The sequence below is a fragment of the Palaemon carinicauda genome, chromosome 11, assembly GCF_036898095.1.
Source record: "Palaemon carinicauda isolate YSFRI2023 chromosome 11, ASM3689809v2, whole genome shotgun sequence".
Classification (NCBI taxonomy): Eukaryota; Metazoa; Arthropoda; class Malacostraca; order Decapoda; family Palaemonidae; genus Palaemon; species Palaemon carinicauda.
Window position 1 is genome coordinate 114,699,365 of NC_090735.1, and position 22,670 is coordinate 114,722,034.

The following is a 22,670-nucleotide window of genomic DNA, read 5'->3' on the forward strand; positions in this document are numbered from 1 at the left end:
CACTCGTGAGCTCGAGTATAGACTGGCATAGAAAGACCATAAATAGACGCGAGTGGAAGGACACGTCTGAGGCCTTTGTCCTGCAGTGGACTAATTACGGCAGATGATTATGATACATAATGCCACTTTTCCACCATCGAATAAGTTTAATCGTAAAATATTGTTTTTCTCGCTTCAAGTTTTCTAGCACTTCTGCTACAACTTCCAACAAATTGTCGACTTACTTTTGTCGTCACCTTCGAATTCGTGAAAAATTAACTCATCCTTGCTTCACACATGCCAGTTTCGATCTGTGATTCCCCCTCACACACACACAAACGTCAATCACAATCAACACGCGCATTGCAGACTAAGAGAAAATGCAGAGATGAAATGTCTGGAAGGAATAATCTTCACTTCAACTTGAGATGGGATACTACGGATTTCTCAGCACTAGGATCATAAAACTGTCCGTCAACATTACATAAAGCTTCGCTATCTGGCAAGGTGATCTATAAAAGAAGTGGGAAGAGATAGGGGGTAATCTCTAAAAAAAAGTTGGAAATAGGAGGTAATCTCCAAAAGAAGTTGGAAGAGATAAGAGGTAATCTCTAAAAGAAGTGGGGAGAGATATGAGATAATCTCCAAAGTTGGAAGAAATAGGAGGTAATCTCAAAAAAGAGTTGGAAGAAATAGGAGGTAATCTCCAAAAGAAGTAGGAAGAGATAGGAGGTAATCTCTAAAAGAAGTGGGAAGAGATAGGAGGTAATCTCAAAAACAAAAAGTTGGAAGAAATAAGAGGTAATCTCCAAAAGAAGTAGGAAGAGATAGGAGGTAATCTCAAAAAAAATTAGAAGAATTAGGAGGTAATCTCCAAAAGAAGTAGGAATAGATAGGAAGCAATCTCTAAAAGAAGTGGGAAGAGATAAGAGGTAATCTCAAAAAAAGTTGGAAGAAATAAGAGGTAATCTCCAAAAGAAGTGGGAAGAGATAGGAGGTAATCTCTGAAAGAAGTAGGAGAAAGGACGCAACATCATAAAGATAAAATAAAAACTAAATCAATAAATTGAGTATTATCATTTTCTTTTCCAACCTCCAGGTTAATTAGTCAAATACAAAAATAAACATTTAAAAATTAGTCAGAAATTTGTCGATTTTAATCCAAATTGAAAATAACGACAATGAAAATCAATTAATCTCCTTAATCATAGTAAAGTAATAACGGTTCTCCGTCCGTCATGCACTCATGAAAAATAAACCCGATTAGTCCTGGATTCATCACAAGCATAAACTAATAAAGACGAGATTCCCCGCTGTTACACCACGAATTTAAAGTTCAAAGAGGTTGGAAAGTATAATAAAAAATTCAAAGCGAGAACGGAGGAAAGTAGGGAATATATATCGTACTTGGACAGCCTTACATTACTATGCGATTTCACACAGACTTACAATATGTAAACAAACCTTATGCCATTCCTAATGTAGCACACAAAAGTGAATTGAATAATATAGGCAAAACTACATCAAACTGCAGCGCCATTGCAAATGGGTTTTACGACCTCCAACCGTATTCAGGCAAACTTTAATGGCCCTCAAGTGTCAAGATCACTACTACGAATTGCGCAAATAAAACTATGAAATGAACGTTAAAGCCCCAACTGCCGCAGCCGGTCTAAGGTTTCAACTTCGTACAAAGGGATTTTGAAATGGGTGATAGCATTCCACTAAATTCTATTGGCAATTCTGTTAACAATAATTATACATAAAGTATTCTGAGTAAAACATCTGAGATGAGGTCTACGAGGATATACACTATTATCATCTATCTTTTTAAGTAGCCTATAAGTAATTCATCTACGAAAAATAGTTCCACTACAATAGATATTTTGTCATTCCAGAATAACTGCGTATCCGGTTATGAACAAGACTTATTAACCTTACCTACTAAAAATATCACTAACTATGAATTTAAGTAACAACAATAATAACATTACTGCACAACTCTTTTTCGCTATCCATGCGCTGGTTGAAGAAATACATACGGAATTTTAAATTCTATAAATGATAATTAGAGATGATATGGGGCGTGTTAATTACACTAACGAGAGATAAACGAGGAGTTGTAATTACATTGAAAGGAACCAAAAGTATTCCCAAATCGGAGGAATGCCAACGAAAGACAGCTGAATTAGGTATGAACGACAAAGATCCGCAAACTATTGTCCAGCAATTGAAACACATGAGAGTATTTCAACTTGAACCTATAAAGAAAAATTACTCACACTCGATATATACACATTAACATACCTTGATACCACTGAGTAGTCTTAAACAATCAAATTCTATCGCCGCCTACAACTGCGAGTCACTCGAGAGCAGGGCAAGTCGACAGCAGCGGACAGCCTCCGCCGAAAGAGAGACGAGAAATAGAGATGAAGGAGAGAGAGAGAGAGAGAGAGAGAGAGAGAGAGAGAGAGAGAGGAGAGAGAGAGAGAGAGAGAGAGAGAGCGGCACCGTGTGACTGTCGGCTATACACAGCTGTTGCAGATTCTAAAGGCGAAGTTTTCACCTTTCCAGACTCCAGCTTTCTCCCCAATCATCCTCCAGGATAAAATCTATTTATACTGTAATACACGTAATTACCTTTGGGTAACGCTAGATATGTTTTTATGCTTAAATGTTAATTTAATTTTTATATGCCTACGCCTCATATACTAAATTCGTAGATAAACAGGTAAATTAAACTCCGATTATAACAAAAATCTTCCGCTTCAGGCATCACACACACCATTAATCCCACAAGTATTTCGACATGTCTTGTTCAGTGTATGTTTGTTACCTATTATATATCCAATAATAATAAAACACTGCTTTCTATGATTAAACATAATTCTTTTGAGAGAGAGAGAGAGAGAGAGAGAGAGAGAGAGAGAGAGAGAGAGAGAGAGAGAGAGAGAGAGAGTGAGAGAGAGAGCTATGGGAACTTGTGTTTGTTTAAATAACAAGCAATGCTCACTTTAAGAATCAATTATTATTATAATTATAATTATCCTCATTATTACTAGCTAAGCTACAACCCTAGTTGGAAAGGCAGAATGCTGTAAGCCCAAAGGCTACAGCAGGGATGAATAGCACAGTGATGAAAGGAGATAAGAAAATAAGTAAACTACAAGAGAAGTAATGACCATTTAAATTACATATTTCAAGAACAGAAACAATATTAAAATAGATCTGTCATATACTACAAAATATGAAAAAATTACTCATATCAGCCTGTTCAATATAAAAACATTGCTATACTGTATGTTTACATTTTTGAAGTTCCACTGATTCAACTACCTGATTAGGAAGATCATTCCACAAATTGGTAACAGCTGGATTAAAACTTCTAAAATACTTTGTAGTATTGAGCATCATGATGGAGAAGGCATGACTATTAGAATTAACTGCAAACCTAGTATTACGAACAGGATCGTACAGTCTGGGAAGGTCTGAATGCGAAGGATGGTCAGAAATATAAAAAATCTGATGCAGCATGCATAACATATTATCTGAACCACGGTGCCAATAATTAATATCTTCATCAAGAATAGGAAATTCAATCGATTACAAGTTCCTGTTCAACAAATGAGATTCTGCAGCTGAAGACCACACAGGAAAACCATAATCGAAACACGGCAGAATGAAAGAATTAAAATGACAAATCCGGAGATAATTTGTATTTTTCCCTAGCTAATACAAACCTGTAGTTATTTATTGTGGATTATCTTTCAGCAAAGCTGGAAGGTAGCCATTAAACTAAAAGTGTGAGATGGCAACCCTGCCTAACCACTTGAATGGGTAGACAGGGGGTGGCTAAAGTCCTATTTATGGCATGGATATTGACCTGGGTTTACCTAGTACAGTATGTGACTGTGGTCTAGGGAAAACCTTGCCACCTCGCTAACAATACAAAGTGAGTATGATACCGGCCTGAGCAACTCAATTGTTGTGAGAGATATCACATGAACGTCTTAGGAAGTACATTCCGAGTTTATAAATAGGATACAAACAAAGACGTTTCCCATTGCCTACCTTGTGAGAAGCAACTGGGACGTGAACAGTATATTAATTTTGTGATTATACTAGGCTACACAAGGAAAGTGATTCTTTCCTGCAGAGGTTGAAGCCAGTTTGCAGAGGGACCCATGGTGCTGTATCCCAAGGGAGGGGAGGATGAAGAAAGGATAATGTCAAGACATAATCTCATTCATCCTAGACTTAACTCGTGTACCCAATGCCCTCGACCATCTACTACTTGTCCAACAAGGCGTACGAGGTACTCTTGGACCACTTGTTGAGTAGCCACCACAGGACCAACAGTAAGCGTATCAAGTCTCTTGTGGGTCACGTCTTTTAAATAGTGAGCTGTGAATGTAGTTTGACGTTTCCACACGCCCGCTTGTAAAACCTGCAACACAGAAAAGTTGAGCTTGAATGCCAAGGAAGTACTGATGCGCCTGACATCATGGGCTCCAGGTCTTCGAGCCGGAGAAGGATCAGAATTTAAAGCCCCTTCAATGACTTGTCGTATCCAAGATGAAATGGTATTTTTAGTGATCCTCCTCTTAACCCTTCCAGAACTAACAAAAATAGATGTTAGACGGGGCTGTGTTGCTGCAGTGCGTTTAGGAAAATATCTCAAAATCCTCACTGGGCATGATAACAGTTGATCTGGGTCATTGGTTACAGAACATAAGACTCAAAATCTGAAAGGGCCCGAATCTAAGGTCCAATACCCCCACATTTTGAGTCTTTGCAATAAACTCAGGGACGAAGCCGAGTGTCACTTCCCCACATCCCCTCGAATGGGCGATGTCATATGAGAGGCCATGAAGTCCACGGATTCTCTTTGCCAAAGCTAAAGCGAGCAGGAATGCCGTCTTCAAAGTGAGGTTTTGATCAGTTGCATGGCGTAATGGTTTGTAAGGAGGTCCTTTTAGGGATCTCAAAACATGAAACACGTTTCAAGGAGGAGGCCTGATCTCTAACTGAGGGCGAACTCTGTATGAGTAAAGACAGCTCCAACAAAGAGGAAATATCCAATCCTCTCAGCTTAAAGGCAAGGCTTAAGGCTGAGAGATAACCTTTCACCGCCGAGACCGAAAGTTTTTCCTTCCGAACGTATACAAGGAACTCCGCTATTACAGGGATTGTGGCATTGAGTGGAGATATTCCTTCCATGACACCAACCACAAAAGACTGTCCACTTAGCCTGCTGCACTGAGGCTGAGGACTTTAGCAAGTATCTGGACATTCTCTCAGCTACTTGTTGCAAAAAGCCCCTCTGAGAGAGGAGATGCTGGATAGTCTCCAGGCATGAAGTCGAAGCGACTGGACAGTCTTGTGAAGGATGTTTGCACGTGGTTATTTGAGTAGATCTGGCCGTGGAGGAAGCTCTCTTGGTAGATCCACAAGCAGTTGCAGGAGGTCTGGGTACCACTCTGTGTGATGCCATAGCAGAGTTACAAAGATCATCATTAAATCTTTAGATGCTATAGTCTTGTTGAGCAGCCTTCTAATCAGACAGAACAGGGGAAAGGCATACAAGTCGATGTTGTCCCACCATTGTTGAAATGCATCCTGCCATAGAGACCGAGGGTCCGAGACTGGAGAACAGTACAGAGGAGCTTGCTGTTCAGAAATGTTGCAAACAGGTCTACTATCGGGGAACCCCACAAAGTCAGGACTTTGTTGGCTATCAGAGGATTCAAAGACCATGGAGCCCACTATCTGAGTCACTCTGCTAGGATGGTCTGCGAGCACATTCCTTTTGCCAGGAATAAAGCGAGCTGATAGGGACACTGAATGTTCTTCTGACCGTTTGAGAATCTCTACTGCAAGAAGTCATAGAGGCTGTGAAAAGGTACCACCTTGTTTTTTTATGTAAGCCAATACTGTAGTGTTGTCGCTCATCAACACCACGGAGTGACCTGCAACTGATGGAGAGCTAGGTATGCTGCTCTCATCTTTAAGAGATTTATATGCTGGTACCTTTCAGGATCTAACCAAAGACCGGAGACCGTGTGATGCAGCAAGCGGGGCCCCCATTCTTCTTTTGATACATCTGTATAGAGCATCAAGTCCAGAGGAGGAATGAGAAAATGTTGACCTCTACAAAGGTTTTCGTTTGCCATCCACCAAAGAAGATCCGTTATTTGTTCCTGAGTGATTGGAACTAGTGTGTCCGGCAGATCTGAGTGGTGGTTCCACATGGACTACAGCTGCCACTGCAGGGATCTGATCCTGAGGCGGCAGTTTGGAACTAGACGGAAAAGAGAGGTTAGGTGACCTAGCAGACGTAACCATTGATGAGCTGGTAGATCTTCCCGTCTAAGATAGGGTGATGACACTTCTCCCAGCCTGTGTACTCTTTCGTCTGATGGAAAGACTTCCTGTTGGACGGTGTCTATGATCATACCGAGATATACCAGTGTCTAGGATGGAAGCAGTGATGACTTCTCGAGATTTACCAGGATCCCCAGATCCTGACAAAACTCTAGAAGCATGTCTCGGTGACAAAGCAGGGTTATCTCCAAGTCTGCTAGAGACAGCTAATTTGAGGAGAAGAATGCCACTCTTGTGAGCCCAAAATGACGCTAGGGCGAACACGCTGGTAAAGACCTGAGGTGCTGTTGCGAGACAGAAACAGAGAACCTTGAACTGATATACTGTATCTTGTCCTTGTGTATGATTCTGAGATAATTCCTGGAAGATGGATGGATTAGGATCTGCAAGTATACGTCCTTGAGATCCAGTGTGCACATGAAGTCCCTTGGTCAAATTACCTGGATGACCGTGTCTGCCGTCTTCACCCTGAATGAAGTATGTTGGGCAAACTCGTTCAGGGGAGAGAGATCAATGACTGGTCTCCAGCCTCCAGACACCTTTTTCACAAGAAAGAGTCAACTGTAATAGCCTGGAGACCCGTCTACAACCTCTTGGAGATGGCCCTTCTCCAGCATGGTCTGGACTTCAGTCTGGAGAGCTAGCTCTTTTGCATAGCAGCTTAATAGGACTGGAATAGGAATCAGAGAAGGGAAGGGAGAGATTGAACGAATGGGACACGATATCCTACGCAGATCACTCGATCGTCTGGGGATCTACCCCGAGATGCTGCAGGAATCCCCCCCACAGGTGGTCGGTGATGATGATAGCCATTCCTAGTGGGAACGACCACCTCAGCCATTGCCTCTAGCTCCCTTCTTTCCCCTGAAGGACTGGCTCTCTTTCTGGTCTTTGGACTGAAGGGGGGCTCAAGACACCTTCGAAGGTCCGGTAGACCTAGTAGTCAAAGGGTTGGAGGTAGCCTCCTAATTACGGAAAGACTGGGATGGCCTTCCATAGGACCTGGATGTCATGGTTCTATAGAGGAGAGAATCATTCGATAATTTCCTCCATTTTTCCACAACCCTCTCAATCTCCTCAGGAACAAAGAGAGAGGAATCCTTGAGCGTTACACTTCCATTTTCGGCACTTGCCTGTGGAACTTCCCTATGATGGTGTCCCTCCTCTTGACTATAGCACTTTCCCACAAGTTGGCGGCGTGATGCGATAAAAACTCAAGGCTTCGGGTAACTGACAATAGGAAGGATTCCAAGGACTTCCTTGTGGATTACTTTGAAAGATCGTGGGAGCGCACAATGTAGTCCTGGGACCCCAACCATAGGTTGACCCACGAAGCAGCCTGCATAGCGTACTTTGCACATCGTTCTATGTTGTGGAGCTTAACTGCTGAAAGAGAAGCTCTAAAAGCGCAGGGGGTTTGAATCAGAAGACCCTTCGTCAGAGACTCCAACAAAGGGTCAATGGACATGGAGGAATGTGGTTCCTTCTCAATCTCATAATACTTCCTTTGTAACCCAAAAGGAAGTGGTAAAGATCACGAGGAGGAACCTGCCCTAAAGAAACTAGAAGTTCCAGCTATCTGGGAGATACTGTAGTTTTCCTTCTGGCAGCTGTCAAGCCCTTAAACCAGGACAAAGCTGCACTGGTCTTAGGGGACCTTTGAGTTCCAAAGATCTCATCAAAAACCACCTCTTTCCCTTCCTGGGTGGTGGTACCAGGATTAGACAGCTTATTGATGGCCCTCAGCAAGAGAGGACCTGCCAAAAGGTACGCTCCAACTCTTTTCTCTCGTTCCAAGTGAAAGTTCGCACTGGCTGCCCTTGGGAGATATTCCTCATCTACCTCCAGGCTCACATTCAGAGCTCGTAGTAGGTCTGGGTCGTCGACTGGGTTGCGAGAGGGAAAAGCCACAGGGGACCACCTGTCTGCCTCTGCCAAAGGGGCTTCCCTTTGCCTTGGCATTCTTGGTTCTCAAATTAGAGTCCTCGGACTTCCTTCGCACAGGAAAGTGTTCCTCCAAGATGTTGGCTAGAGTAACTTGCAAAGGTTTAGAAATGCCAGTTGTTGAAGCCTTAGCTACAGGAGCTGAAGGCTCATGCTCTGCGGGTGGTAAGGATACTGGACGTTGGTCCGGAGGAACAACCTTATTTTCCTGAGGGTTGAAGGGATGGACAGTGATCTCCCTGGGTAAGCCGATATCCCTGCTTGTCCGAGGGTAGATGAAATCTGCGTGAGGTGGAGTAATGCTTCTCATCTTCCTTTTCTTTCGTTTCGTCAAGACATCCTTATCCTTAACTGAAGTAAAGAGAAGATTCTCAAGAGAATGATCTACACCTGGAGGCACCTTGGCACTTGATCGAGATGGGAAGGATCGTCGTGCCTTGTCTGACAAAGATTTTCTGGGATCTGAACTCTTATGCGACAAACTAGAATCGGACTCTAAGGGAATCCGTATAGTAGCCCTGACTGGGACAGTTGAAGGCCACACCCAAGGACTTCTGCAGGGTTGACAAAAAGGTACTAACCCCAGAAGGGAGTTCATTGCCCTTCGAGAAGTCCTGGTTTCCTTAAAGAATCCAGTAGGAGGAAAGCATTGGAATAAATAATGGTTTGTGTCTAAGAAAGCTCTACGGTTTGTGTGTATGAAAAAAATGTTATTTTGATAATAAAATAAATTTTTGAATATACTTACCCGGTGATTATATAGCTGCAACTCTGTTGCCCGACAGACAACTCTACGGTAAAAACTCGCCAGCGATCGCTACACAGGTTGCGGGTGTGCCCAACAGCGCCATCTGTCGTCTAGATACCAAGTACTCAATGTAAACAAAGACTCAATTTTCTCCTCGTCCCACTGCGTCTCTATTGGGGAGGAAGGGAGGGTCCTTTAATTTATAATCACCGGGTAAGTATATTCAAAAATTTATTTTATTATCAAAAATGTTATTTTTATTAATAAAATAAATTTTTGAATATACTTACCCGGTGATCATATAAGCTGCAACTCTGTTGCTCGACAGAAAAACCTACGGTCAAAATACGCCAGCGATCGCTATGCAGGTGGGGGTGTACATCCACAGCGCCATCTGTCGAGCAGGTACTTAGTACTCCAAGTAAACAAAGAACCAATTTTCTCCTCGGTCCACTGGGTCTCTATTGGGGAGGAAGGGAGGGTCCTTTAATATATGATCACCGGGTAAGTATATTCAAAAATTTATTTTATTAATAAAAATAAAATTTTTCAATATTAAACTTAGCCGGTGATCATATAAGCTGATTCACACCCAAGGGGGTGGGTAGAGACCAGCATTACATGTTTACATTATTATGAGCTAAGTATTTTGTATTTCATTTTAGCAGTTATTCAAAATAACAAACATAAAATAAATAAGTACCTGGTAAGGAAGTCGACTTGAACAATTACTCTGCTTTTTTAAGTACGTCTTCCTTACGGAGCCTCGCGATCCTCTTAGGATGCTGAGCGACCCCTAGGATCTGAAGTATTAAGGGTTGCAACCCATACAACAGGACCTCATCAAAACCTCTAATCTAGGCGCTTCTCAAGAAATGACTTTGACCACCCGCCAAATCAAGTAGGATGCGAAAGGCTTCTTAGCCTTCCGGACAACTCAAAAACAATAATAAAACATTTCAAGAGAAAGATTAAAAAGGTTATGGAATTAGGGAATTGTAGTGGTTGAGCCCTCACCCACTACTGCACTCGTTGCTACGAATGGTCCCAGAGTGTAGCAGTTCTCGTAAAGAGACTGGACATTCTTAAGATAAAAAGACGCGAACACTGATTTGCTTTTCCAATAGGTTGCGTCGATTATACTTTGCAGAGATCTATTTTGTTTAAAGGCCACGGAAGTTGCGACAGCTCTAACTTCGTGTGTCCTTACCTTCAGCAAAGCTTGGTCTTCCTCCTTCAGATGGGAATGAGCTTCTCGTATTAACAGTCTGATAACATAGGATAAAGCATTCTTTGACATAGGCAAAGATGGATTCTTAACTGAACACCATAAAGCTTCAGACGGGCCTCGTAAAGGTTTTTAAATAGAACTTAAGAGCTCTTACAGGACATAAGACTCTTTCTAGTTCATTTCCAACCATACGATAAGTTTGGAATATCGAACGATATTGGTCAAGGCCGAGAAGGCAGCTCGTGTCTGGCTAGAAAACCAAGTTGTAGAACATGTAGCCGTTTCGGATGAGAATCCGATGTTCTTGCTGAAGGCATGAATCTCACTGACTCTTTTAGCTGTGGCTAAGCATATCAGGAAAAGAGTCTTTAAGGTGAGATCTTTCAGGGAGGCTGATTGTAGCAGTTCGAACCTGTCTGACATAAGGAATCTTAGTACCACGTCTAAATTCCAACCAGGTGTAACCAATCGACGCTCCTTCGAGGTCTCAAAAGACTTAAGGAGGTCCTGTAGATCTTTATTGTTGGAAAGATCTAAGCCTCTGTGACGGAAGACTGATGCCAACATGCTTCTGTAACCCTTGATAGTGGGAGCTGAAAGAGATCGTTCTTTCCTCAGATATAAGAGAAAGTCAGTTATTTGAGTTACAGAGTTACTGGCAGACGCGAGTAGGTTACCTCAGCGTCAACAGGGCGCACAACCGACCGGTTGGAAGGTTGTTGGCCAGAAGGAGGAACCACCTCAACTGGCAGACGCGAGTAGGTTACCTCAGCGTCAACAGGGCGCAAAACCAACCGGTTGGAAGGTTGTTGGCCAGAAGGTTCTTCTCCGCATTTAAGTCCTCTATCAAGGACACAAGCTTGGACTGCATGTCTTGCAGCAAAGCCCATTTAGGGTCTACGGGAGCAGGTGTGGCAACAGACGGGGTTAGCGACTGAGGCGGAACCATTTACCATCCCTGAAAGCCTTGTTATGTGTGACATAATAGTACAGCAAAACTTCAAAGGCTCGACAAAAGTTGAGAAGTTGACCTGTAAACAACTTGGAGCGTCTCCTGGCTAGGCGCCAGGGCGAGTCTACCAGAATTGAGAAGTCTATCTGGGCAGAGGCATGAACTCCCAAGCCGAGAACTTCTCTCGTGTCCTATCAGACTCTCGCTCTATAAGCCAGTTTAAAAGAAGGGAAATCAAAGGCTGTATCCCTAAAACTCCTCCTGGTGCAAAAACCAGTCGCCTAGCCAACGTAACGCTCTCTAGGAGAGCGAGAGAGCACTAGCTTAAAAACAACGGCTTCGAAGTAGCTAGGCCTAGTGTTAGTTCTGACGTTCAGGCGAACGAGAAGCAGCAGTTACAAGATCCGGACGAAGATCCTTAACAAATCATCATGATTTAATTAAAGTCCATAGGAGGCTAAGCAGTTTAAGGCTCCTCTCCAAATGACAGAGTCCTCAAGGGAATATCAGTAGGAGGGAGAACAGGACTTTCTCATCTACAGGAACCTTGTCCGATAAAAGCTAGGATATCTCAGTGAGTCTCTCACTGGTGCATTAGTAGCAGACCAGAAGGCAACGTCATGTAACTGCTTGACAGTCTGTGAACTGTCAACAACTGAACTGTCAACCACAACAGGTGTGAGGACATACAGTGTTCACTCGAGACTGCTTTGACTGTCTATACAGTGAACCCTCGTTTATCGCGGTAGATAGGTTCCAGACGCGGGCGCGATAGGTGAAAATCCGCGAAGTAGTGACATCATATTTACCTATTTATTTAACATGTATATTCGGACTTTTAAAACCTTCCCTTGTACGTAGTACTGTTAACAAACCACCCTTTAATGTACAGAACACTTAATGCATGTACTACAGCACCCTAAACTAAAACAGGCACAAATATTAAAGGCGATTTTATATCATGCGTTTCCTAAACACCTAAAAAGCACGATAAAAAATGGCAACCAATGTTTTGTTTACGTTCATCTCTGATCATAATGAAGAAACAAACTCATTTAGTGTACACATATATGTATAGGTTAGTTTTTGCATCGATTATATTGATTATACAGTACTGTATGTTGATTTTTTTATTACCAATGTTTTAGTTTACGTATTTTTCTTAGGACTTCCAAATGGAATCTTTTTCTTTATGACGCCGCCTGAAACGACGGCGTGTACGCTCAGTAAACAACCACGCTCAGAACAAACAAGGCATTTAACGCGCATGATGACAGTGATAAATAATGATACAGTACATACAGTATTTACAGTAAAAGCATTTACAAAATATGTTACCTTACAAATATAAATTATACAGTATTGTACGTAGCAAAGCAGGAAAACAATTTACGAGAGAGAGAGAGAGAGAGAGAGAGAGAGAGAGAGAGAGAGAGAGAGAGAGAGAGAGAGAGAGAGACAGAGAGAGAGAGAGAGAGAGAGAGATTGTTTTACGTACGTAAATGTAAATTTTAAACAAAAAAAATATGATAGGTTACAACATGTAGACTTTTAAAACCTTCCCTTTAACTTAATGCATACAGTACGTACATTACTAAACTATAAAACAGGCAGTAAGAATATTAAAGTAAAAAATAAAGATTGTTACTGTACTCACCACGAAAGAAGTTGAAGAAAAACTTGAATGGTGATGGCGATGAATTTGCTGCACAGTAGAAATGATGATGATGAAGCTGATGATGTGTTCTACTGTGCAGTCAATGATAGTATTTTACGTCTCTTCAGACGGAGGTGTCTTTTCCTGGGACACCTCTTCAACTTCTTCCTGGGAAACTTCTTCAATTTCTTCCGAAGGCGTACTAGCAGGAGGAACTGGCTCTTTTTTGCGAGGCTGGAAGAACATTGTGATCGGAAGTTGTTGCCGCTGCTTCTTTTTTCGATCCAAGAGCATCCTGTAGGGAGTCATGATGTCATCGACCTTGTTGGAGAATTGCATTGAGCGAACCATATCCTCGTCTCACTCTTGTAACATTTCTTTCGCCTCCTTGATATGGTTGCAGAACTTGGCAAGCCGTTCTAATGTTAAGCCCGTTTCTTCGACATTTTCTTGGGTCTCTTCCTGGGTATCACTCTCTTCCTTACTTGCCGATTTCGTCAGGTCTTCGAGGTCTGCGTCAGTTAGGGGCTGGGAATGGCAGTCCAACAACTCGTCGACGTCTTCAGTTGTCATGTCGCCAAACCCGTCACCTCCAATTATGGCAGCCAACTGCACAGATTTCCGTATTGCAGAGTGTTGGATTTCCGACGGAGTAAATCCCTTGTCGTCGTAAACAATATCGGGCCACAACTTCTTCCAGCTCGCATTCACGGTTGCAGGTTTCATCTCTTGAAGTGCCTTCTGAATATTCTGCAGGCACGTGGCTATGGTGTACTGCCGCCAGTACGCCTTCAAGTTGAAATCTTCATCCTCGTCATCTTGGGCAGCATCCACACACACAACGAGGTCCGCCAAGGTATTCTTCGTGTAGAGGGCCTTGAATGCCCTGATAACCCCCTGGTCCATCGGTTGAATTAATGACGTGGTGTTGGGTGGCAGGAACTCAACCTGAACGCCCTCACGCGACAGGTCAGTTGCGTGTCCACCAGCGTTATCCATAAGGAGAAGGATCTTGAATGGCAAGCCCTTCTCTAAGAGATATTGACTGACTTGTGGGATGAAACACTGGTGGAACCAGTTGGAGGTCAGCATCTTCGTAATCCATGCTTTTGGATTATGCATCCAGTACACGGGAAGGAGATTCTTATTTTTATTTTTCAAAGCGCGAGGATTTTTCGACTTATAAATAAGCCCCGGCTTTAACAAAAATCCAGCAGCATTGCCACACATCACGAGGGTAACGCGATCCTTGAATGCCTTAAAGCCAGAGGCTTTGGCTTCCTCTTTGAACAGGAAAGTTCGCGACGGCATTCTCTTCCAAAACAAGCCAGTCTCATCCATATTAAAGACTTGTTCCGGCTTGTATCCACCTTCGGCGATAATATTCTTGAACGTCTGGTTCACGTAAGTTTCAGCAGCGGCAGTGTCAGCGGAAGCAGACTCCCCATGCAGGGAAACGCTTTTCAGGGCGAAGCGTTTCTGAAACTTCGCGAACCATCCTTTGCTTGCGGAAAAACGTTTCTGAGGCTGGGAATCAGTGGATGTCCCTGGTTGAGGATCATCTGCATCATCATCATCTTCAGCATGGTTGCCGTCGTCGTCTTTAGGTTCCTTTGCAGCAAATTTCTCATATAAACTCAAAGCCTTTGTTTGGATGGTGTTCGTAACCAACGCTATGTTCTTCTTCCGGCAGTCGGCAATCCACACAGCTAAAGCACCTTCCATGCGTACGATCGTTTTATTACGCGTTGTAACGACTCGCTTCGCTGATCTGCTAAAGGTGATTGCAGCCGTCTTTCTAATGTTCGCCTCGTCCTTTTTGATATAGCGAACGGTGGATTCGTTGATACCAAAATGGCGGCCGGCGGCCGCGTAACTTCTACCATCTTTTAACATGTCGAGAAGCGTAACCTTCTCAGCTATCGTCATCATCCTTCGGTGGCGTTTAGGCTCACTACCAGCCTTACTAGAAGCAGAACGCTTGGGAGGCATTGTACAGTAGGATTTAACAGAAAGTTCAACAAAAAGTTCAACTTAAAACAGTCGCACACAGCACAGATTAAACTTCACAAACTTAAGAACGTCTACTCAGCGATACGCGGTAACAGAGAGTGGACGATCCAGCCCCGCAAGAACTTTGATGCTGCGGGTAGGAGATGCGGGCAAAACACCAATCACAGGCTAGATAACAAAACTTGAGTTCTGATTCGTCATCTATCAGCGCTTGAACCAATCACAACCCGTCTTACAGTACTATGATGCGTTGGTTACTCATAGAAGATGCCCCGCGCATACTGAACGTACGTAGATTAAGTACAATACCATAATAATAATAAATAATGATAATAATACTGTACAGTAATAATAATAATAATAATGATAATAATAACAATAATAATTTTATTAACAACAACAACAATAATAATAATAATAACAATAATAATAAAAATTTACGTACGCTATTTTACGCCTCTCTCTCTCTCTCTCTCGTACGCTTATTCGAAATGTGATTTTTGCAACAAAGAATATTATTGGATGCAGTACTGTACTACGTACGTATACATACAAAAGATTCATGGAAAAGAAGCACATCCATTACAGTACACACCATTCTAATATGGTATGACTGCATCTGATTTGCGTTTCATGTTCGATTTAATTTTACTACGTACTGAATTATCGTATGATCACATTCTCTTTTCGTGTTTTATTTCTTTCTGTGCTGAATTATATATCATATGTAATGCAATGAACAATCAGTAAGAGCAGATATTACTAATTACAGTATTAATGGAATTACAGGTAACAAAATATCGTTTTTGGGGGTCTTCAGATTTCGCGGTATTTTCGAATTTTCCGGAAAATCCGCGATATGTATATATATATGGGTTATGGAAAAACCCCGCGAAGTGGTGAATCCGCGATTGTCGAACCGCGAAGTAGCGAGGGTTCACTGTACAGAGCAGTCAAAAACAACTCTAGAATGCGGAGGTTGACGCACAGCGTCAAAACAAAACAACTTAGACTGTTGTTGTACCTCGCGAACGTCAACGGAAGGTTCCGTGCGTTACTGAACGTCAACATGCGGCTGGCAAGGTACACTGGAACGCATGGGTGGCGGGACTCTCTCAGCTGGAGTGCGGCAGAAGGTCGCCTCAGCGTCCACAGGACGCACAACCGTGTTGGTTGTAGGCTAGAGGTTGGTGCAGCGTCAACCTTCTCCGCACGAAAGTCCCGCATCAATGACGTTAACTGAGACTGCATGGTCTGCAACAAAGACCACTTAGGGTCTACAGGAGCAGGTGCGGCAACAGACGGTGTGACTGCCTGATGCGGTACCGCTTTGCCTCTCTTAGGAGGTGAGCAGTCGTCGGAAGACTGCAGAGAGTCCGAACTGACCCAGTGGCTACAACTGGGCCGTTGGACTTGCGCGGAAGGGACCGACTTGCGCTTAATAAGCTGCGAGATCTTAGTCCATGGTTTCTTACGAGAAACCTCTTCCGCAGACGAGAAATAAATGGGCTCTCTCGTCTTTGTGTGGGTGGGGCGATCTTGGGTAGATACGCCCGAAACCACGGAGGGAAACGTCTGTTCATTGATCAAGGCCTGACGAACCCATAAGTCGTTCGACATTACTTCTCCCCTGGGCTTGGGAGCTTGCAAGAGGTCCCGGACTAGGTGAACGACAGGCACGAACAGACAAACCCTCGGACGCAACACTGTAACACTGCGCATATCACTTTATCACTTCGATTTTCTGTTTTGCAATTATTTCACTGAAATCGAAACTTTTACTGATTTCTACCTGAAACACGCACTTCTACCCTTCAAGGTAGTAATTGCGAAATCAGTCGTATAATGCAGCTCATTAATACTAGCAAAAAACAGAAAACATATATAAAGATAAAAATTTCAGTGGCTGGGAAAGAGACTAAAAACTAGTTCAAATAAACTACGTTTACAATCTCTCACCGCACATAGCCTGGGGACACGAATAAAACCCTAGAAACGTTTTACCTTCTTCCCCGTACAGCGACTAGGGAGGAGAGTAACACGAGAACAACGTTACCCGCTTGAACGGAACGTTTTCTCTCCTCTCTCTCCCTCCGTCTCTATCTCTCTCTCTCTTACTCTCTTGATTTCGCACCTAAGAGAAGAGCCCAATTATATATCGTCAAAAAAAAAAAAAAACATGTTATTTGACTAGAGGAAAAAACTGAAAGGTTTTCCAATTAAAAGTTCCTTTAATTTAGAATTTAAAACATTAAAGCTAAGAAAGAATGAACAAAACGTCAGAATCGATTTACTCTTACTGCAAAGTGAAACCGTGAAACACTCTCTCTCTATCGTAACGATAGAGCGCATGTTGAACGTCCTGAACGTCAACAACTGCGTAGTCTAAAAAACTAAACGTTAGTTCATCTTTGAAAACAGTACGAAGACTATCAAAGAAATTCTTTCATAAAACATTAAATTTAAAAAGTTTTAAATTCTTTAAAGGCTAAATACGATATAACGGGCTAAACGTTGATTAACTTCGGTTCCAAGTTAGGACCGCCTACTCTCAGGAAAGGTCGCATATAAACAAAACATAAAAATTTATTTTATATGTTTATAATAAATGGAAAGTTAATCGAAGAGGCCTAATAAAGGCGGAGAGATATAAAATATATAGATCTATAATGTGTTAAGCAAAATTACTAAAAACCTAAACACACTTCCGTCTAAGGGAAGGGTCGGCCATTTAAAAGTGAAAGAGAGTCCATACTCTCTTTGTCACCATAGTTAAATCTATCCAAAACGAGTTCAAGTTTTGAGATGAAGATAAAACACCTGCATAGCGAAAGCTCAAAACTAGAATAGTGTACTTCACCAAATAGTTGTGAAAACAAATCCAGTTAGTAACAGCGTATTAGTAGGTCTTGCCGGTAGCCCGACAGAGAGAAAATTGGTTCTTTGTTTACTTGGAGTACTAAGTACCTGCTCGACAGATGGAGCTGTTGATGTACACCCCCACCTGCATAGCGATCGCTGGCGTATTTTGACCGTAGGTTTTTCTGTCGAGCAACAGAGTTGCAGCTTATATGATCACCGGCTAAGTTTAATATTGAAAATAACATTTTTCAATATTTAACTTAGCCGGTGATTATATAGCTGATTCACACCCAAGGGGGTGGGTAGAGACCAGCAATATATGTTTACACTTTTATGAGCTAAGAGTTTTTATTTCATTTTAGAAGTTATCAAAATAAAAAAACAAAATAAATAGGTACCTGGTAAGGAAGTCGACTTGAACAATTTCTCTGCCTTTTAAGTACGTCTTCCTTACGGAGCCTCGCGATCCTCTTAGGATGCTGATCGACCCCTAGGATCTGAAGTATCAAGGGTTGCAACCCATACAACAGGACCTCATCAAAACCCCTAATCTAGGCGCTCTCAAGAAATGACTTTGACCACCCGCCAAATCAACCAGGATGCGAAAGGCTTCTTAGCCTTCCGGACAACCCAAAAAACAACAATAAAACATTTCAAGAGAAAGATTAAAAGGGTATGGAATTAGGGAATTGTAGTGGTTGAGCCCTCACCCACTAATGCACTCGCTGCTACGAATGGTCCAAGTGTGTAGCAGTTCTTGTAAAGAGACTGGACATCTTTCAAGTAAAATGACGCGAACACTGACTTGCTTCTCCAATAGGTTGCGTCCATTATACTTTGCAGAGATATATTTTGCTTAAAGGCCACGGAAGTTGTTACAGCTCTAACTTCGTGTGTCTTCACCTTAAGCAAAGTTCGGTCTTCCTCACTCAGATGTGAATGAGCTTCTCGTATTAACAATATGTATTGCTGCTGGGTCCGGGACTGGAGAGCAATAGATTGGAAGCCTCTTGGTCAGCGAGGTTGCAAAGAGATCTATGGATGGTTTTACCCCAAGTGGCCCAAAGTCTCTTGCACACATCCTTGTGGAGGGTCCATTCGGTTGGAATTACTTGCCCTTTCCGACTGAGACATTCTGCTATGACGTTCAAGTCGCCTTGGATGAACCTCGTTACTAGGGAGATGTCTTGACCTTTTGACCAGATGAGCAGGTCCCTTGTGATCTCGTACAACGTCAGTGAGTGGGTACCTCCTTGTTTGGAGATGTACGCCAAGGCCGTGGTGATGTCCGAGTTAACTTCCACCACTTTGCCTCGAAGGAGAGACTTGAAGCTTTTCAAGGCCAGATGTACTGCCAACAGCTCCTTGCAGTTGATATGCATGCTCCTCTGACTCGAGTTCCACAGTCCTGAGCATTCCCGACCGTCTAGTGTCGCGCCCCAGCCCACGTCCGATGCGTCCGAGAAGAGAACGTGGTTGGGAGTCTGAACAGCCAGGGGAAGACCCTCTCTTAGGTTGATATTGTCCTTCCACCAAGTCGGACAAGACTTTATCTTTTCGGAAACCGGGATCGAGACCGCTTCTAGCGTCTTGTCCTTTTTCCAGTGAAAAGCTAGATGGTATTGAAGAGGACGGAGGTGTAGTCTTCCTAGTGACACAAATTGTTCCACGGATGACAGCGTCCCTACCAGACTCATCCACAGCCTGACTGAGCAGCGTTCCTTCTTCAGCATCTTCTGGATGGATAGCAGGGCTTGATCTATTCTGAGGGCTGATCGTCTTGTTGTTCAGCAACGTCCTCATCAGAGGGTTCCTCATCCGAAAAACTGATGAGGAAACGGCAACGGAGTGGGCAACGTCTGGCTCGTACTGGTGCATGCGTGACGGAGCCGGACGCAACATCATGGAACTGCTGCACAGTCTGTGAACTGTCAACAACCATGGGTGCGCGAGGAAGCACAGCGTCAACCCGAGACTGTCTAGACCGTCTGGGTTGTGCAGTCAACACCCTACCGGGTTGCTGAGGTTGACGCACTGCATCAAAAACAAGTCACCTCTGCTGGTTGTTGAACGTCCTGAACGTCAACAACCACCTCCGAGCGTCGCTTAACGTTAACGTGCGGCTGGCAACCCACACTGGGTCGCATCGGTGGAGGAACCACCTCAACTGGCAGACGCGAGTAGGTTACCTCAGCGTCAACAGGGCGCACAACCGACCGGTTGGAAGGTTGTTGGCCAGAAAGTTCGGTAGCAACCTTCTCCGCATTAAAGTCCTCTATCAAGGACGCAAGCTTGGACCTGCCTGTCTTTCAGCAAAGCCCATTTAGGGTCTACGGGAGCAGGTGTGGCAACAGACGGGGGTTAGCGACTGAGGCGGGGTACCGTTTACCATCCCTGAAAGCCTTGTTATGCGTGACATAATTGTACAGCAAAACTTCAAAGGCTCGAAAACAGCTGTGAAGTTGACCTGTAAACAACTTGGAGCGTCTCCTGGCCAGGCGCCAGGGAGAGTCTATGAGAATTGAGAAGTCTATTTGGGCAGAGGCATGAACTCCCAAGTCGAGAACTTCTCTCGTGTCATATCAGACTTTCACTCTATAAACCAGTTTAAAAGAAGGGAAAGCAAAGGCTGTATCCCCCAAACTCCTCCTGGTGAAAACCAGTCGCCTAGCCAACGTAAAGCTCTCTAGGAGAGCGAGAGAGCACTAGCTTAAAAACACGGCTTCGAAGTAGCTGGGCCTAGTGTAAGCTCTGACGTTTAGGGCGAACGAGGAGGCAGCAGTTACAAAAAAGATCCGGACAAAGATCCTTAAAAAAAAATCATCATGATTTTAATTAAAGTCCATAGGAGGCTAAGCAGCTTTAGGCTCCTCTCCATCTGACAGAGTCCTCAAGGGAATATCAGTAGGAGGGGGAACAGCAACTTCCTCATCTACAGGAACCTTGTCCGATAAAAGCTGAGTCTCAAGCAAGGGAGAGACCCTACCGTGGTGGCAATGCTTTACAAGCAGAGTCCACACTCACTGGTGCATTAGTAGCGGACCAGAACGCAACGTCATGTAACTGCTTGACAGTCTGTGAACTGTCAACAACTGAACTGTCAACCACAACAGGTGCGTGAGGACGCACAGCGTCCACTCGAGACTGCTTTGACTGCCTAGACTGAGCAGTCAAAACAACTCTAGAATGCGGAGGTTGACGCACAGCGTCAAAACAAGTCAACTCCGATTGTTAGTGAACGTCTTGAACGTCAACAGGAGCATCAGCAAGTGGCCTAACGTCCAAATGCGGCTGAAAAAACCACACGAGACCGCATCGAGTGTGGTCTAAAACAACCTGACTGACGTGACTAAGCTACGCCAACGTCAACAGTAAGCACAAAGGAACGTTAGGTTGGCTGAAAGCCAGGATATCGATGAGATAAACGGCTAGACTCAACGGACTAATCGGCAGAATAGTCTTCCATAAGGGAGGCAAGCATATACTGCATGTCTTGCCATACAACCCATGGATCAACGGAAATGGTTGTGGTAAGAGACGAGGGTAACGTCTGTGACCGCAACACTTTGCCTACAAAAAAAGACTCTCGGAGTCTGTGTTACGCTTTTGTTAGGCGGCGAGCAGTTATCCGATGACTGCATAGGGTCAGAGCTGTCCTAATGGTTGTAACCAGGATGCTGGACCTGTCTGAAAGGACTGACTTTCGCTTAAGGGCTTCGAAACCTTGTGACAGGTTTTTTTTTATGCGAAAAGCCTTCGGATGACGAGGAGAAACAACGTCTCTCTCGTTTTATGGTAGGGGAGATCTTGGTAAGATACACCCGATACCATAGAGGGAAAACGTCTGTTCGTTGGTCAAGGCCTCTCGAACCCATAAGTCGTTTGACATTACTTCTCCCCTGGGCTTGGGAGCATGTAAGAGGTCCCGGACTAGGGTGAACGACAGGCACGAACAGACGAACCCTCGGACGCAACACTGTAACACTTTGCGCATATCACTTTATCACTTCGATTTTCTGTTTTGCACTCATTTCACTGAAATCGAAACTTTTACTGATTTCTACCTGAAACACGCAATTCTACCCTTCATTAAAAGGTAGTAATTGCGAAATCAGTCGTATAATGCAAGCTCATTAATACCAGCAAAAAACAGAAAACATATTTTAAGATAAAAAAATCAGTGGCTGGGAAAGAGACTAACACTAGTTCATATAACTACGTTTTCAATCTCTCACCGCACATAGCCTGGGGACGAGAATAAAAAACTAAAACGTTTTATCCTTCCTCCCCGTACAGCGACTAGGGACGAGAGTAACTCGAGAACAACGTTACCCGCTTGAACGGAACGTTTTCTCTCCTCTCTCTCCTCCGTCTCTATCTCTCTCTCTCATTCTCTCTTGATTTCGCACCTAAGAGAAGAGCCCAATTATATATCGTCAAAAAAAAAAAAAAACATGTTATTTGACTAGAGGAAAAAACTGAAAGGTTTTCCAATTAAAAGTTCCTTTAATTTAGAATTTAAAACATTAAAGCTAAGAAAGAATGAACAAAAACGTCAGAATCGATTTACTCTTACTGCAAAGTGAAACCGTGAAACACTCTCTCTCTATCGTAACGATAGAGCGCATGTTGAACGTCCTGAACGTCAACAACTGCGTAGTCTAAAAACTAAACGTTAGTTCATCTTTGAAAACAGTACGAAGACTATCAAAGAAATTCTTTCATAAAACATTAAATTTAAAAAGTTTTAAATTCTTTAAAGGCTAAATACAATATAACGGGCTAAACGTTGATTAACTTCGGTTTCCAAGTTAGGACCGCCTACTCTCAGGATAGGTCTATATAAACAAAACATTAAAAATTATTTTTATATGTTTATAATAAATGGAAAGTTAAT

The 22,670-nt window shown here is 43.1% G+C and overlaps 1 protein-coding gene across 3 annotated transcripts in view; it reads right to left on the reverse strand.

Annotated features, from left to right (window-relative positions):
* LOC137650130 (guanine nucleotide-binding protein subunit gamma-1-like) overlaps positions 1–22,670 on the reverse strand; it is a 292,665-nt gene that overhangs the window by 105,054 nt on the left and 164,941 nt on the right. Inside the window, exon 1 of one of the 3 annotated variants that reach the window (XR_011045926.1) lies at positions 2,287–2,420. The exons of 1 other annotated variant lie outside the window; for it this stretch is intronic. The gene's annotated coding sequence lies outside the window, so the exon portion shown is untranslated. Of the gene's footprint in view, positions 1–2,286; positions 2,421–22,670 lie in introns of those variants that run through there. One more of the 3 variants, XM_068383268.1, reaches the window with a different exon arrangement.